A 19,323-nucleotide genomic window follows, 5' to 3' on the forward strand; every position below is an offset into this window, starting at 1 on the left:
ATATAGTTGTTCCTACTTGTAACTACGCCGTTGTTTTTCCTTGTATTGGTTTCGCGTGTTCCCGTTGTAGACTGAGGATGACTTGTTTGTGATTGACGTACGGTCTCAGAATTCTTGCTGTGCGTTTTAACTGCTTTTAAAAATGCGAGGTTCTTGTGGATCGTTGTATGAACACTTTTAATGCTTGTCGATGTTTTTCTTTACGGGTGTCTCCAGTTATTTAGTTGACCTCGGGTACCAAAGAACAACGAATGAGTCTTTGCTGTTGTCGTCGTCTCGTCTCGCAGTGGCGGCCCTCATGTTTCTTTTGTGAAGCCGTACACCGTGAAAAAAGGACTGAATAAACAACGAAGCCGGCAGGAGTGGCCGTGCGGCTCTAGGCGCTACAGTCTGGAACCGAGCGACCGCTACGGTCGCAGGTTCGAATCCCGCCTCGGGCATGGATGTGTGTGATGTTCTTAGGTTAGTTAGGTTTAATTAGTTCTGCGTTCTAGGCGACTGATGACCTCAGAAGTTGAGTCGCATAGTACTCAGAGCCATTTGAACCATTTTAAACAACGAAACGATAACTTTCTACGAGACGGAGAGAGGGATGTCAGAAGTTTGAACTTGGTAGGGACGTAGAAAATCTGGAAGGAGAAATGCTAAGGTTCAATCCAGGTACAGTGAGGGTCAGTGAAGTAAAATGAAAAGAAGACCAGTATTTCTGGTCAGATGAGTATAGGTCAATATCAACAGCAGTGGAAAATGTTATAACGGAAGTAGGATTCGTTATGAATAAGAAGGTAAGGCAGAGAGCTACTATGAACAGTTCACTGATAGGGTTGTTCTCAGCTGAATCGACAGCAAACCAAGACGGACAAAAATAGTTCAGGTATACTTGCCGACGTCGTCAGCCGAAGACGAAGAAATAGGGAAAGTATATGTGGAAGTTGAACGGGTAATTCATTACGTGCAGGAAATGAAAACCTCATAGTCGTGGGGGACTGGAATGCATATGTAGGGGAAGGAATCCCAGGAGAATATGGGATTGGTAGCAGAAATGAGAGAGGGAAGAGACTGAGCTCTGGAATAAGTTTCCGCTAGTAATAGCGAACGCCCTGTTCAACAATCGCAAGAACAGGAGGAATACGTGGAGAAGACCAGAAGGTACAGAAAATTTCCGTTAGATTGTATCATAGTCGCCGGCCGGGGTGGCCGAGCGGTTCTAGGCGCTTCAGTCTGGAACCGTGCGACCCATACGGTCGCAGGTTCGAATCCTGCCTCGGGCATGGATGTGTGTGATGTCCTTAGGTTAGTTAGGTTTAAGTAGTTCTAAGTTCTAGGGGACTGATGACCTCAGATATTATGTCCCATAGTGCTCAGAGCCATACCATAGTCAGGGAGAGATACGGAAATCAAATATTGGATTGTAAGGCTTTCCCAGTGGCAGACATAGATTTACATCACAATTTAGTAATGATGAAGAGTATGCTGGAGTTTAAGACACTGCTCACGAAGAATTAGAGCGCAAAGAAGTGGGATGCTGAAGTACTAAGGAATGAAGAGGCAGTTCAGTTGAAGAGGAATGGGCATCTCTAAAAAGGACAGTCACAGAAGTTGGAAAGAAAGACATAGGTACAAAGAAGGTAACTGCGAAGAAACTTCAGCTGTTCGATGACAGAAGTAAGCACAAAAATGTTCAGGGAAATTCAGGAATACAGAAACAAAAGTCACTTAGCAATGAAATAAATAGTAAATGTAGGGAAGCTAAGGCGAAATGGCTACACGAAAAATGTGAAGAAATCGAAAAAAGGAGATTGTCATAAGGACTCACTTAATATGTAGAAAAGTTGCAATAACCTGGTGAAATTAAAAGCAAGGGCGGTAACATTAAGAGTGCAATAGGAATTCCACTGTTAAATGCACAGGAGACCGGATAGGTGGAAAGAGTGCATTGAAGCCCTGATAGAAGAAGAAGCAGGAGAGGGCATAGAATTGATAGAGGGATCCAGTATGAGAATCAGAACTTAAAGAGCTTTAGAAGACTGAAGTTCTAATAAGGTAGTAGGGATAGATAACACTTCATAATAATTTCTAAATCGCTAGGGGAAGTGGCAACAAAATAACTATTCACGTTGGTATGTGCTGTAGAATGTATGAGTCTGCCAATATACCATCAGACTTACAGACAAACATCATTCACACAATTCCGAAGATTACAAATTATCGCACAATCAGCTTAAAAGCTCATGCATCCAAATTGCTGACAGCAACAATCTACAACAGAATGGAAGAGAAAATTGAGAATGTGTTTGACGAAACAGTTTTGCTTTAGGGAAGGTGTTGGCACGACAGAGGAAGTTCTGACGTTGCAATTGATAATGGAAGCAAGACTACAGTAAAATTAAGATACGTGTATAGGATTTGTCGACCTGGAAAATGCGTTCAACAGTGTCAAATGGTGCAAGATGCTCGAAATTCTGAGAAAAATAGAGGTAAACTATGGGGAAAGAACTAAGAGGGAACAGTAAGAGTGTAAGACCAAGACTGAAGTGAGTGGATTAAAAAAGCTACAATACACGAATGTAAGCTTTCGTCTGTACTAATCAATCGATACATAGAAGAAATAATGACGGAAATAAAAGAAAGGTTCGGAAATGGATCTACAATTCAAGGTGAAAGAACACCAACAATATGCGCTGATGACATTGCTATCCTCACTGAAAGTGAAGGAGAATTACATGATCTGCTGAATGGAATGAACAATCTAATGACCACACAATGTGGATTAAGAGTAAATCGAAAGAAGATGAAAGTAACAAGAATTAGCAGAAATAAGAATAGCGAGAAACTTAACATCAGAATTGTGGATCACAAAGTAGACGAAGTTACGGAATTCTGCTACCTGGGCAACAAAGTAGCCATCATGGATAAAGTAAGGAGGACATAAGAAGCAGAGAAGCACTGGCAAAAAAAGCATTCCTGGCTAGGAGAAGTCTAGTAGTATCAAACATAGGCTCTACTTTCAGGAATAAATCTCTCATAATGTATGTTTGGAACAAAACATTGTATGGTAGTGTAAAATGGACTCTGGGAAGACAGGGAAAGATGAGAATCGAAGCATGCGGTGCTACAGAGGAATGTTGAAAATTAGATACTTTGATAAAATATGGAGCGAGGAGATTCTCCGTCGAATCGGAGAGGAAAGGAATATATAGAAAACACTGACAAGAAGAAGGGGTAAGACGGTAGGATATGTTTTATGACAAACGGAATGGTACCATGGTACTAGAGGGAGCTGTGGAGGGTAAAAATTAAAGTGGAAAACAGAGATTAGAATACATCCACCAAGTATTAGGGCAAGGGCCTTGCCGCAGTGGTTACACAGGTTCCCATCAGATCACCGAAGTTAAGCGCTGTCGGGCGTGGCCGGCACTTGGATGGGTGATCATCCGGGCCGCCATGCGCTGTTGCCATTTTTCGGGGTGCACTCATCCTCTTGATGCCAGTTGAGGAGCTACTCGACCGAACAGTAGCGGCTCCGGTCAAAGAAAACCATCACAACTACTGGGACAGCGGTGTGCTGACCACACGCCCCTCCTATCTGCATCCTCACTGAGGATGACACGGCGGTCGGATGGTCCCGATGGGCCACTTATGTCTGAAGATGGAGTGCTGTGCACCAAGTATTTGAGGACATAGGCTGCAAATGCTACTCTGAGGTGAAGAGGATTGCACAGGAGAGGTTCAAATGGTTCAAATGGCTCTGAGCGCTATGGAACTTAACTTCTGAGGTCATCACTCCCCTAGAACTTAGAACTACTTAAACGTAACTAACCTAAGGACATCACACACATCCATGCCCGAGGCAGGATTCGAACCTGCGACCGTACCGCACAGGAGAGGACTTCATGGTGGGCCGCATCAAACCAGTCAAGAGACAGATCACAAAAATCAACCACTTGGTGGTGCTTGAGTAACCTAAAACGCATTTTGCTAGCACACTGCATTTGATTAAGTTATAACTAGTGCCTGTTTAGTTTTAAATGGGTTAGGTCTGCACCTTGAACTGAAGTTTAGTTTAAATTATGGCTAGGGCCTGTAAGAGCAGACATAATCTGTTATAAGGGCCTATTGACCTAGTCGCAAATGGCGCCAACCTAATTAAGGTATTAACTATGAGTTCACTAGTTTGAGTAAGCTTGGGAGTGCCTTACAGCAGCCGCTGTTTACTCATCATTTGTGCTACTTTGGATCATTAACTGGCCATGCAGAGAAATGTTAGCTATGTTACCGTTTCACCGTCAATGTTCTCAGTTTAAGCGATTTAGCTCAGCACCTTTCAGATCAAGAATGTTCTCTCATATTACAGACGAAACAGTCACAGAGGCAGATTATTTTCGTTTTGGCACTCCCTCAAGTCATATAGACTTATCTTGTCAGTGAATTCTTCTCTTGCTCAAACTATCTTCACTGCTTAGCAAAGAGATTAAAGTCATGCGTAGAGTAAGTCCAAGAATCTCCCTCTGCAAATTACTGAACCAGCTGACAATACTTGCCAGGGGTTCTCAAAATTCTTTTCTCAAGTGTGTTTTGTTATCACAGACTCCATTCTCAACTCTACTCAGCAGTTCACTTGTGTGGCAATAAACAAAAGACTGAATTATTCTATCAGTTACGCAATCTGTCCCTCCTGCAGAGAGGTGCTAAATTGCTGCCGTGAAAATTTTTAACCGTCTTCCCTTTGAGAGTACAAAATGAAGGAATATTGAATGTCTATTCAAAGCTAAAGTATACCAATTTCTCTTGAGTCCATCATTCTAATCTGGTGAGCAATATTTGAATAAACAGCTTATCTAAGACAACAGTCAATTGTGAAACTGTTTCACCATATCTTAATAAAAGAATTTCAGGGTTAAATGTAGCTTCACATCCGTAGGTGATAACCTCAAACTGCCCTACAGGTGACACTGGGGTAGTGCTAAGAAAGCAACACAACTGGTTGACATTCTTTTCAGATGGCCTGGCTATATGAGAAGTAATCGACTTTGATGTCGTAAGAAACCGATGTTCACGGTGATTGTAAATTAATTAAGGAGGGGTAGGAACACAAAAATCAGAGGACGAATGACTCAGCACTATATCAGATGCTGTTTTCCATGCAAAACATCTGGAAAAGTGGGACCAAGTATTAAAACATGTCAACTGAACTCTGAGGGCATTAGCAGAACCAAATGCCATATTTTACAAGAGCTTCTGTTTAAGCACATACTCAATATGGTTGTCCTAAATACTGGGATACGATATCGTCAGTGCAACACATCGCAGTTCCTATGGATCAGTAACACACGTCCGGCATAAAAACGTAAATGTTCACCTGGTATCTATTTCCACAGATGACAGTATTCGTTAATTGTTAATCAGAATTGGAGATCTAGCCATATGTAAGAAAACCATGTTCTCCCTGACCAATACATGTTCTTGAAATATGCTGACACCCTGCCAGTAGATGCAATGGCATACACATTAACGAAAAAAATCTCAACATCAAATAATAATTGACATAAAATATTGAAATTTCGGGAACACATTTGTCCAGGTAGCATATTTCAGTGATTAACACCGCAAGTTGACAGGTTAATACAAGCGCAAGACAAGTTATTGCAAATGTGAAATTCTGCTATATTAATAACCGGTATAATCGCCAGAATGTCGAATGCAAGCATGCAGTCGTGGATACATTGTGTTGTACAGGTGCCGGATGTCAATTTGTGGGATGGAATTCCAAGCGTGCACTTGGTCGGTCAACACAGGGCCGGTTAATACTGTTTATGGATGACGCTGGAGTTGTCCGATTATGTCCCATTTGTGCTCGATTGGAGACAGATCTGGTGATCGAGCAGGTCAAGGCAACATGTCGACACTGTGTAGCATGTTGGATTACAACAGCAGTATCTGGATGAGTGGTATCCTGTTGGAAAAGACCCACTGGATTTCTGTTCATGAATGGCAGCACAACAGGTCGAATCACCAGACTGACGTACAAATTTGCCGTCAGGGTGCAACAGCGGTATCTGGGTGAGCGGTATCCTGTTGGAAAACACCCACGGGATTTTTGTTCATGAATGGCAGCACGACAGGTCGAATCACCAAACTGACGTACAAATTTGCCGTCAGGGTGCGTGGAATAACAACGAGTGCTTCTGCTATAAAGCGAAACCGCACCCCAGACCATAACTCCAGGCGTAGGTCCAGTGTGTCTAGTACGCAGACTGGTTGGTTGCAGACCCTCAGTTGGCCTCCCCCAAATCAACACACGGCCATTTTGGCATCGAAGCAGACCCAGCTTTCATCGACAAGCTCACAAAATCTCCACCCTGCCGTCCAGTGAGCTCTCTACTGACACCACTGAAGTCATGAAAGGTGGTGGTTTGGGGTAAGTGGAATTCCCTGTTCGTTCAGACTCCGAGCGGTGCTGCTTTTATTGAGTCATCAGTCTTCTGACTGGTTTAATGCAGCCCGCCACGATTTCCTCTCTTGTGCCATCCTCTTCATCTCAGAGTAGCACATGAAACCTACGTCCTCAATTGTTTGTTGGATGTATTCCAATCTCTGTCTGCCTCTACAGTTTTTGCCCTCTACAGCTCCCTCTAGTACCATGGAAGTCATTCCCTGATGTCTTAACAAATGTCCTATCATCCTGTCCCATCTCCTTGTCAGTTTTTTCCACAGATTCCTTTCCTCTCCAATTCTGCGCAGAGCTTCCTTATTCCTTACCTTATCAGACCACGTAATTTTCAACATTCGTCTGAAGCCCCACATCTCAATTGCTTCGATTCTTTTCTGTTCCGGTTTTCCCACAGCCTGTGCCTCACCACACAATGCTGTGCTCCAAACTTACATCCTCAGAAATTTATTCCTCAAATTAAGGCCAATGTTTGTTACTAGTAGACTTCTCTTGGCCAGGAATGTCCACTTTGTCAGTGCTAGTCTGCTGTTGATTCCCTCCTTACTCCGTCCGTCACTGGTTATTTTGCTACTTAGGTTGTAGAATACCTTAACTTCATCTACTTTGTGACTATTAACACTGATGGTAAGTTTCTCGCTGTTCTCATTTCTGATGCTTCTCACTACTTTCGTCTTTCTTCGATTTACTCTCAGTCCTTCCACCTTGCATTTTGGTTCCACTCCTGAACCTTTCTTTTATTTCCATCACCGCTTCTTCGATGTACAGAGTGAACAGTAGGGGTGAAAGACTACATCCCTATCTTAGTCTTTTTAATCCGAGCACTTCGTTCTTGGTCTCCACTCTTATTATTCCTTCTTGGTTCTTGCACATATTGTATACTACCCGTCTCTTCCCATATCTTACCCCTATTTTTCTCAGAAATTCGAACATCTTGCACCATGTTACACTGTCTGACGCTTTTTCCAGGTCGACGCTTTTTCAAGATATTTAGTCATGCTTCCATTATCAACCGCAACGTCAGAATTGCTCTCTGGTCCCTTTACATTTCCTAAAGCGAAACTGATCGTCGTCTAACACATCCTCAGTTTTCTTTCTTCTGTATATTATCCTTGTCGGCAACTAGGATGCATCAGCTGTTACCCAGATTGTGCGATGATTCTCGCACAGTTTAGCATAGCCTTCAGCTACGTCATTTGCTACGACCTAGCAAGGCGCCATATTCAGTTACTGTAATCTGAACAGATAATATTGTGACTCGTGTACCGTCAAGAGCGACGTTCATCATTAATGGATTAAAGTTAAGTATCAAACTAATTATGTCCGCTTTCTGAATTCTCATTCCTTGTCATATTCCAGACCTCACGTCAGTATAGCTCTTCCCTCCTCACGCCAGCCTGCGTGAGCTAAAACGCGTGCATTTTGGCCTCCTCTGGTAACACGGTTTTGGCTCTTCTGCCAACACAACAGTCTGATAATTCATTTATCACAGGGAAGGAATTTGTTAGACCTGCCAGGGTAGCCGAGAGCGCTAATGTGCTGCTTCTTGGACTCGGGTAGGCGCGCCGGCCCCGGATCAAATCCGCCCGGCGGATTAACGACGATGGCTGGTGTGCCGACCAGCCTGGATGTGGTTTTTAGGCGGTTTTCCACATCCCGCTAGGTGAATACCGGGCTGGTCCCCAAGTTCCACCTCAGTTACACGACTCACAGACATTTGAAAACGTTCACACTGTTTCATGACTTACACTAGACGCAGACAGCTGGGGTACACTACTCGGGGTGTCGTCAGGAAGGGCATCCGGCCACCTGCTGCCATTAACACTGCCAACTCCGTATTAACAAAGCCGACCCCGCGTTGGAGCGGGACAACGGCTCTGAGAAGGAACGAAAGAAAGAAATGGAAAGAATTTGTTAGTTTTACATCCTATTGCTGTAAAAATACATTATCTATTAGAGAGCTACTGTCTTGAGCTATATGTGTAGGGAAGTTGATTAGTGATATCATTAATAACACTTCTAGTTCACTGTTGAAATCACCACAGATTAATAATGTCTTATTTTAATCTGACAAATAGCATAATAGAGTGTCAAACTTTTTTACGAAAAGCTCCCAATCTTCTGATGTGGACCTGTACACTGTTGCTAGTATCTACACAACATTATCTAGCTGTAGTTCACATGTACAAACTTCAAGGTGCTGATCGACACAAAATTTGCTTACTTCTACAGTTTTGTATTTAAAACCCTGTTTTGCGTAAATGGCAACTCCTCACTTATCCATGCTAGATCTGTAAGTGTAAGATGCAAAATTATATCCGTTTACACTGACACTTTCCATCTCCACAGTTAAATGATGTTGAGATAGACAAAGTACATCAATCTCACTCTTATTTTTGAGATCATCAAAACGCACAAACAGCTCATCTACTTTATTATTTATTCCCCTGATATTTTGATGAAGAAAGTTGATCCTACCCTTAGCTTTATCCCTATTTACTGTACATGAGACTTCTTTTATTCTATTTTTCTTGGTTATTGTCTTTCTGGACTTTGCTTTAACCTAAAAAAACAGATCTAGAAACATGCCTACCAACTTTCTTTTCTGCCGCACAACTCATTTTTGGCGTTGCGACCTTTTTTACCGTCAGTGTAGAATAACTAATGCCAACGGTGAAGCATTAGTTTACTAGGCAGTAGAAAAGAATATCCATTTTACTTTCATTGATAAACACTACGGTTCCTTTAGTTCTGTAGTTTGGAAACTTGGATATTAGCCAGACTTTTGCACTACTGCTGGAAGTCATCGCCTGGTCGCTAGAACAGAAAAATATTCTCAGATTTCCTTCGGCGTCAGCACTGTCTCGTTCTAGAAGAAATCGGTGCAAGTATCCTATTTATTAGGTTGGTTCGCATGCGTTTTTAAGAACGTTTAATAAACATCAAATATCAACAGACCGGGGCCTCTCCACTTAAGTACGTCGGATCTTCTAGTGAGTTTTGATGTAGTTTACCCTTTCACAAAAGTAAGTCTTGCAGGTTCCTTGACGCTAATTGGACAACAGTTTGAATCGGACATCACTGCTTTGTTTCGACATGCTCTTTCCTCAACTTATTTTACACTCCTAGAAATTGAAATAAGAACACCGTGAATTCATTGTCCCAGGAAGGGGAAACTTTATTGACACATTCCTGGGGTCAGATACATCACATGATCACACTGACAGAACCACAGGCACATAGACACAGGCAACAGAGCATGCACAATGTCGGCACTAGTACAGTGTATATCCACCTTTCGCAGCAATGCAGGCTGCTATTCTCCCATGGAGACGATCGTAGTCCTGGATGTAGTCCTGTGGAACGGCTTGCCATGCCATTTCCACCTGGCGCCTCAGTTGGACCAGCGTTCGTGCTGGACGTGCAGACCGCGTGAGACGACGCTTCATCCAGTCCCAAACATGCTCATTGGGGGACATATCCGGAGATCTTGCTGGCCAGGGTAGTTGACTTACACCTTCTAGAGCACGTTGGGTGGCACGGGATACATGCGGACGTGCATTGTCCTGTTGGAACAGCAAGTTCCCTTGCCGGTCTAGGAATGGTAGAACGATGGGTTCGATGACGGTTTGGATGTACCGTGCACTATTCAGTGTCCCCTCGACGATCACCAGTGGTGTACGGCCAGTGAAGGAGATCGCTCCCCACACCATGATGCCGGGTGTTGGCCCCGTGTGCCTCGGTCGTATGCAGTCCTGACTGTGGCTCTCAGCTGCACGGCGCCAAACACGCATACGACCATCATTGGCACCAAGGCAGAAGCGACTCTCATCGCTGAAGACGACACGTCTCCATTCGTCCCTCCATTCACTCCTGTCGCGACACCACCGGAGGCTGACACTGACGGCGGCGGTGCACAAATGCTGCGCAGCTAGCGCCATTCGACGGCCAACACCGCGGTTCCTGGTGTGTCCGCTGTGCCGTGAGTGTGATCATTGCTTGTACAGCCCTCTCGCAGTGTCCGGAGCAAGTATGGTGGGTCTGACACACCGGTGTCAATGTGTTCTTTTTTCCATTTCCAGGAGTGTATGTTTAACCAGGAATGTTTTGAACAGTCTAACGGTGTCGCCATGGGTAGTCCTCTGTCTCCTCTGGTGGCTAACCATTTTATGGAGGATTTTGAGGAGAGCGCACTTGAATCAGCGGTTTGTAAACCAACTGTCTTTTTGGAGATACGTTGATGATACTTTCGTAGTCTGGCCCCACGGAGAAGAGAAGTTAATGGAGTTTTTTCATCATCTTAACTCCATCCATGAGAATATTCGATTTACTATGGAACTAGGGAAAGATGGTTGCTTTCCATTACTGGATGTTTTGGTTAAACGGAAGAGTGACGGCTCGGTGGGACATTCTGTTTATTGTAAGTCCACTCACACTGACTTTTACTTGCATTTTTCAAGTTGCCATCACCCATCCAAAACCACGAGTGTACTTAAAACCCTTTGGCACAGGTCGCATACGGTGTCGGATGCACAGAATTTGCCTAAGGACGGTGTTCAGAGACAACGGATACTCAACCTGGCAGATTAACAGGGCTTTCTCAACTAGAGCCAGGAATCGGGAAGTGGATAAAGAGGAGAACGCGCCAGCCAAGTCCCTAGCTTTTCTTCCCTTCGTTGGAAATATCTCCTTCAAAATAGCGAGGATTCTTAATAATTTTCATGTGAAAGTGGTTTTCAACACTGGCAGTAGATGCGTATTTACATCTTTATGTAGTATTTTCGGTCTCTATATACTAATCTAAGGCAATCACAGTATTATCTCCGCCAAAGCAGATGTTATTTTCGGATATGCGTTAAGTATGAGTTACCAAGCCAAATCCTTTATACAAGGTTGCCGAGACATAGGTGTATTGATTTCAGTTATTGTTACATTCGTTGGGGAGAGCTGATTACTTGTAAATGATCAACTGAGTTAGTTTTGTTCACTGATTTAGTTACCAGATGTGTTCCTTTATCACTCATCATGTCAATGATTATTTACTTGTAGCAAATATTACAGGGCCTAATTCATTTATTTAATTTTAGTATACCATTTTGGAACTAGACCCATTCACTAGGCAAAGGACGACAGTTGCTTACAACAGCACTGAGAAGCAAACAAATGCTGGTTGCATTATTGTTTCGTTAAAGTGAATAAATAAGTCAGTCATTGTGAAACATAAAACCACATGACACCAAAATACATGCAGTGTTCTGTGAACTGTTTTACACTAGCAAGAATACGACGTCTGTTAAGCAGAAACATAGGGAGAGTTCATGCATAGACATGTCATCTGAATTCGAAGAACTGCATCTCCAAAATCATGCGCTTATTTACAAATGTGAAAAATGCCTTTGCCATGCTGGGCACCACTTCAGAAATGCACGGGGGAATTAAAATTCAGGCCTGGTATTTTCTGAGACGTCCTACAAAAATATCTTCAAATGTGTGTGAATTCCTAAGGGACCAAACTGCTTAGGTCATCGGTCCCTAGACTTACACTAACATAAGCTAACTTATGCTAAGAACAACACACACACACACACACACACACACACACACACACACACACGGATGCCCGAGGGTGGACTCGAACCTCTGGCGAGAGGCAGTTCGTGACATGACGCCTCAAACCGTGCGCCCACTGCGCGCGTTGACGTCCTCCATTCATCGTCGGAGAACATAGCAATCCGTCCACATTCCAATGCTCAGGTTGTCGCGATTCGCAGGTTTCATAAACGTGTTTATTACCATTTCTATATACTTACGACGAGTAGTTTGCTTCACAGTATCATCAAGGCTGTTGAAGAATCAGAAATGTACCTTATAGTTGTGACATATGATAAGGGTGTAAAAAACATTAAAGTTTGTGAAACTTCCTGGCAGATTAAAACTGTGTGCCCGACCGAGACTCGAACTCGGGACCTTTGCCTTTCGCGGGCAAGTGCTCTACCATCTGAGCTACCGAAGCACGACTCACGCCCGGTACTCACAGCTTTACTTCTGCCAGTACCTCGTCTCCTACCTTCCAAACTTTACAGAAGCTCTCCTGCGAACCTTGCAGAACTAGCACTCCTGAAAGAAAGGATATTGCGGAGACATGGCTTAGCCACAGCCTGGGGGATGTTTCCAGAATGAGATTTTCACTCTGCAGCGGAGTGTGCGCTGATATGAAACTTCCTGGCAGATTAAAACTGTGTGCCCGACCGAGACTCGAACTCGGGACCTTTGCCTTTCGCGGGCAAGTGCTCTACCATCTGAGCTACCGAAGCACGACTCACGCCCGGTACTCACAGCTTTACTTCTGCCAGTACCTCGTCTCCTACCTTCCAAACTTTACAGAAGCTCTCCTGCGAACCTTGCAGAACTAGCACTCCTGAAAGAAAGGATATTGCGGAGACATGGCTTAGCCACAGCCTGGGGGATGTTTCCAGAATGAGATTTTCACTCTGCAGCGGAGTGTGCGCTGATATGAAACTTCCTGGCAGATTAAAACTGTGGCTAAGCCATGTCTCCGCAATATCCTTTCTTTCAGGAGTGCTAGTTCTGCAAGGTTCGCAGGAGAGCTTCTGTAAAGTTTGGAAGGTAGGAGACGAGGTACTGGCAGAAGTAAAGCTGTGAGTACCGGGCTTGAGTCGTGCTTCGGTAGCTCAGATGGTAGAGCACTTGCCCGCGAAAGGCAAAGGTCCCGAGTTCGAGTCTCGGTCGGGCACACAGTTTTAATCTGCCAGGAAGTTTCATATCAGCGCACACTCCGCTGCAGAGTGAAAATCTCATTCTGGAGACATCCCCCAGGCTGTGGCTAAGCCATGTCTCCGCAATATCCTTTCTTTCAGGAGTGCTAGTTCTGCAAGGTTCGCAGGAGAGCTTCTGTAAAGTTTGGAAGGTAGGAGACGAGGTACTGGCAGAAGTAAAGCTGTGAGTACCGGGCGTGAGTCGTGCTTCGGTAGCTCAGATGGTAGAGCACTTGCCCGCGAAAGGCAAAGGTCCCGAGTTCGAGTCTCGGTCGGGCACACAGTTTTAATCTGCCAGGAAGTTTCATATCAGCGCACACTCCGCTGCAGAGTGAAAATCTCATTCTGGAAACATCCCCCAGGCTGTGGCTAAGCCATGTCTCCGCAATATCCTTTCTTTCAGGAGTGCTAGTTCTGCAAGGTTCGCAGGAGAGCTTCTGTAAAGTTTGGAAGGTAGGAGACGAGGTACTGGCAGAAGTAAAGCTGTGAGTACCGGGCGTGAGTCGTGCTTCGGTAGCTCAGATGGTAGAGCACTTGCCCGCGAAAGGCAAAGGTCCCGAGTTCGAGTCTCGGTCGGGCACACAGTTTTAATCTGCCAGGAAGTTTCATATCAGCGCACACTCCGCTGCAGAGTGAAAATCTCATTCTGGAAACATCCCCCAGGCTGTGGCTAAGCCATGTCTCCGCAATATCCTTTCTTTCAGGAGTGCTAGTTCTGCAAGGTTCGCAGGAGAGCTTCTGTAAAGTTTGGAAGGTAGGAGACGAGGTACTGGCAGAAGTAAAGCTGTGAGTACCGGGCGTGAGTCGTGCTTCGGTAGCTCAGATGGTAGAGCACTTGCCCGCGAAAGGCAAAGGTCCCGAGTTCGAGTCTCGGTCGGGCACACAGTTTTAATCTGCCAGGAAGTTTCATATCAGCGCACACTCCGCTGCAGAGTGAAAATCTCATTCTGGAAACATCCCCCAGGCTGTGGCTAAGCCATGTCTCCGCAATATCCTTTCTTTCAGGAGTGCTAGTTCTGCAAGGTTCGCAGGAGAGCTTCTGTAAAGTTTGGAAGGTAGGAGACGAGGTACTGGCAGAAGTAAAGCAGTGAGTACCGGGCGTGAGTCGTGCTTCGGTAGCTCAGATGGTAGAGCACTTGCCCGCGAAAGGCAAAGGTCCCGAGTTCGAGTCTCGGTCGGGCACACAGTTTTAATCTGCCAGGAAGTTTCATATCAGCGCACACTCCGCTGCAGAGTGAAAATCTCATTCTGGATTAAAGTTTGTATTGATACAGATAAAACGTTTTCTGAAACCAGGAGCATATGAGTTTTCTTCAACACGTCACATCAATTAAAATTGCGAAGGAGCCATTTGATATAGGCATTATGATATGAAATGGACTGAACAAAGACTGCGATAGAGTAACTTTTTAAGCATCATAAGACTGACCCAACAATATATACCACACTGCTGATGTGCAATTTCTTGTAACTGGATAAGCAAGTTATAATGTTAAGGAAGGCATCAGTCCATTTTCACAGCATACAGTTGAGCCCTTTAAGTATTTTCTTCACAAAGGCAAAACACCGAAAGTAATTTCATTGAAGCAATTAATTATGCCTTTGATGTGCTGACTCCAGGCTTCCAAAAGATACATGTAAATATTGAGCTCTGCGTAGTGGGTCTTATAATTCAGGAGAAGACACTGAAAGAGACTGTTGTATATGTGCAAATACGCTAGTTCATGATAATGACAGGTTGTTGTGTTTCCGAAAACGTTTCAATAGGTCAGTAAAATCTTTCCTTCGTATTTTCGAAAGCCAAAAAAGTATGATGGTCAATTAAACTTCCAGACTAAATCTAGTCTGCTTTAAATTTTCGTTCCAGCATACGAAACTTAGGTACTTTTTTATAACAAATTTTCTTAACTAATGGGTAAGAGCCTACTTTCTACCTTGACACTGCCAGCATATCTCCTGTCATATATTACTACATTACTATATCATTTGGTTGGCATACACCAACGCTGTGGGCGACAGATACCGCAACAATGTAATGCCTAACATTCCAGCCAATTTTGATAACTTTGTTGATACTGTTTGTGAGGGACCTGTGATTAATACTGCAGCGAACATTTCACAGTGAAAATATGATGATACAATAGAAACCAAAATTCTGTCCAAGACATACACATCCAAACGACAGTTGATATTAAGTAATGAAATCTTTTTCTCCGAAAATGCACTAATGACACTGACCATTGGATGCCAGCTGATAAATTTAATACTTATACAAGTATTTCGATTGCGCTCTAGTATGAGATGTTGCACTGCAAAATAATATATTGTCACAAGCATGTAAAACTTCAGATACCTTCCCTAGCCACTCAAGAAGCAGAGAAAAGTAGGTAAAGCCGTGGAGTGGAGACTGATAACACTGCAGACTTTATGACCGCACTACTGGACCAATTGCTACATACTGCATGAGCTGGGTGAGTTTAGACACCTGTGCAGCAAAACATCATGGGGAAATGTGTGCCATAATTCTAGTAACCATGCGTGTTGACGTAAGAAAGCAGAAGTCAGACGCAAAAGCAACTATTCAGCACACTGACCCTACAAAGTACACCAGCCAGAGCTCCTGAAATGTGAAATTGGGACATAACGGAGAGGTCAGGAAAGCAGATCACAGGGGAAAAGTGGGCTAAGTTATGCCTTTATTGCATGACGGATGCTGGCCAGTCTCGCACAAATATTACTCATTTCCAGTGCAACCATCTCTGGATGGCAGAACCAAATAGGCCCCTGCGGCAGGTTTGTCAACTGCAGACTCATCTATCTGTCTATGAATTACTATGGGATGGCAAGTCCCATCCTGAAGACTTTGACCAGCGGATTATTTGGAGGGCTTTACTGTGACGGCAGCAGAGGGTCTCTGGTTCCCAAATGGGGACACAGAGCTGCTCTTCCACCATCACAAGGAAGCAAGCCGTCTCACTTGCGTGCCATCAGCTCATGAGGTCATATCCTACAGCAAAGGGCTGTCCTTCCTGTCTGCCATTTACAAGGTGACCATGTGCATCCTGTTCACCCTCTTCTGCAGCCGCTAGGTGCCTAGACAGTGTGAATGAAACCGTGAGTTGGCTGAACAGGCTGACGGCCTTGTAATGTCACTGGGTCTTATGCTGACACTGCACCATGAGCCTCGCCTTTTCAGTGTGTACCGAGTGGATACGCTAGGGGGCTGAAGATGGTGTAGTGAAATGCCAAAACTGGTCATATAAGTAAAATAAAAGTTGAAATATAGATGGCTGAAGTTGTTTTTGATTTGATACTTTATTTTGGTTCTGGAACAGGTGTTGAAGTTATGGAGGAAAGACAAAAAATTGTCCTTGCTGTGAATCCTGATTCTGAGAATGCCATCACTGTATCTGAACCAGACAAGAGGTTTTAAGTGTTGATTGGATAAGAAGGACTCCACCAGAAGGGCCAGAAATTAGGTGGCATAGGATGGTGGCATAGGATGGTGACCTCTCCGTTATGTCCCAATTTCACATTTCAGGAGCTCTGGCTGGTGTACTTTGTAGGGTCAGTGTGCTGAATAGTTGCTTTTGCGTCTGACTTCTGCTTTCTTACGTAAACACGCATGGTTACTAGAATTATGGCACACATTTCCCTATGATGTTTTGCTGACACAGATTTGTTTGTTGATTTGGCCTTTGAAAGTGAAATAATTGTGGGTCAGGATGTGGTTGGATATGAGGAATAGGAAAGAGGGGGTTGGTTTTGTATCAGGAGGACATTGGGAAAGACATTCCATAGCTGCAAGGCCACAGACATTGGGATGTTGGTGTAAAAGAATGTTGCATTCTCAGCAACTGACAAGGTATCTGGTTGTAAACATACATTTGTGGAGAGGCAGTGAAGTATGTGAACAGTGTCTTTAATGTAGGATGGGAGGTCACAGACAATAATTTGGAGGTGTGTGTCAACAGAGCAAGAGATTCATTCTGTGGGAGCATTGTGCACAGCTACAATGGGCGACCACTAAGAAGAATGGTTAGGTTTGGATTTGTGGAGTTTGGGGAGTAGGTAAAAGGTATGAGTGTGGGGGATTGCTGATGTGAGGAGACAGGTGGGTTCATAAGTTAGGTTTTGGGATGAAGCTAAGGCCTCAAGGAGCTGCTGGAGGTTTGCTGGACTTCTAGAATGGGATCACGATTGTAAGGTTTGTATACAGAGGTTTCAAAAAGTTGGCAGAAACCCTCAACCACTGTCACTAAGATTCCTAATCGTTGGGGTGGAGCCTTTGTCTGTGGGAAGGATGATGAGATCTGGATTGGTTTTCAGGTTATCGACAACTGTGTGTTGCATGGGACTGATGTTGGACTCAGGGGGAGTGATTTAGGAAAGCAGGGATGACCAAGTTGGAAGTAAGCAATTCCTGAAAATTACCAGGTGATGCGTGGGTGGAAGTGGGGGAGGATCACAGTTGGATAGAGGATGGAACTGTTGTAAACGAGGTTCTGTGTGGTATTTTGGTTGTCTATTGTTGAAAACACGCACCGCCCCCCCCCCCCCCCTTCTGTTGCACAGTATGGATACCTGCTGTTGTAACGGCCCACCACAATAAACAATGCTGTGCTTCAATTCCTTGCTCTAAAAACGTCACTCCCGTTTTAACATTTAATTCCAATGCTGTTTTTGACATTTTCTCCTCTAAAGACTCATGCTACTCAACATGACCGTTAGCAGATTGCGCAACTTTATTTACAATCTCATTACACGATCGCTCATCTTCTTTTATGATCTTTGTTGCTCACGTTTCTTACTGTCATACGCATCAATTTGTGAGCAAAGTTATTTATTTGCGAGCGTGCCCACTATTTCCTCCTTCTTTAAAACGTTTTCTTAGCTTCTTACATAGCTCTCCAAGCTGTCAAATTTTCACTTTCTTTTTTTCCACCTTTTTTTTTTTTTAACAATTATCAGTTATTCATTTTGTCCCCCAACCATACAGCCGTGAATTCCTCCTTGTCGTACCTTCACCAATTCCGAAATCTCACCTTTGCCCTTGCATGACTCCGGTCACATATCCGCTTTCTAAAATCGTGTCAGGCCCATTTATCCCTCCTAATGGGCTTACCATTAAAACTGGCATCTCAAATTGTCACCTGTCTTACCATGAGTACCTTTACCTTTTCCAATCACTCTCAGTGGGACTTCCTGTAGCCAAGAAAAAGCTTACCACTCTCGTGTGAACCTCTTGTAGCTTCTCAACGGTGCCCTGCTGTCCTATTCTACCTTCCATATCCCCAAAACTGCCCTCCACCCTCTGTAAAACATACTCCTGAACACCCACCCTGTGACACTGTTATCAGTCTTTCTGCTGCAATTCTGACCCCTGTAGAAGTCTCAGTACTTCCTGAAGGTCTCACCTAGCCCCAAAACTAACTTCAGCCATACCGGACTTCTAAAGAACCTTGTTTCCTTCACTCATTGTTTGCCGTGGAAACATTTCTTTGCTACACATCCCCACTGACAACAGTTAACCAAAAACCCATACAGAACCTTGTTTACAGCAGTTCCATCCTCCAGCCATCTACGATCCTCCTCCTCTGCCGCCAGTCATCTCCTGATGATATTAGACGTGATCAAAAAATATGGGGAATGAAATTTTTTAGAAGCAGCTACTAATGTTACAACCATTTGATGTAATTTTTCCGATGGCCTGATCTGTGGAGACAGGCAGAGTCACTTTGAAACACGTTCTGAATTGTCAGTCAGCGTCCAGAGATGATAGAGTGGGGATGTGTTTACCATGTCTGTCTCGCATCTTGGATTTCGAACAACGAGTGAACATTAAGGTCTGTTTCAAGTTGCAAAAAAGTGCAAAAAAAGTTCATAAAATGTTGAAATTTATGTATGGTGGTAATGCTGTAACTCAGAAGACTGTCTACAAGAGATATGAGTTCAAATGGCTCTGAGCACTATGGGACTCAACTGCTGAGGTCATTAGTCCCCTAGAACTTAGAACTAGTTAAACCTAACTAACCTAAGGACATCACAAACATCCATGCCCGAGGCAGGATTCGAACCTGCGACCGTAGCGGTCTTGCG

At 44.0% G+C, this 19,323-nt stretch overlaps 1 pseudogene; it reads left to right on the plus strand.

Moving 5' to 3' along the window:
- The first annotated feature begins 3,340 nt into the window (after positions 1-3,340).
- On the plus strand, positions 3,341-3,458 carry LOC124556888 (annotated as a pseudogene).
- Positions 3,459-19,323: the final 15,865 nt, after the last annotated feature.

Source organism: Schistocerca americana, chromosome X, assembly GCF_021461395.2.
Source record: "Schistocerca americana isolate TAMUIC-IGC-003095 chromosome X, iqSchAmer2.1, whole genome shotgun sequence".
Classification (NCBI taxonomy): Eukaryota; Metazoa; Arthropoda; class Insecta; order Orthoptera; family Acrididae; genus Schistocerca; species Schistocerca americana.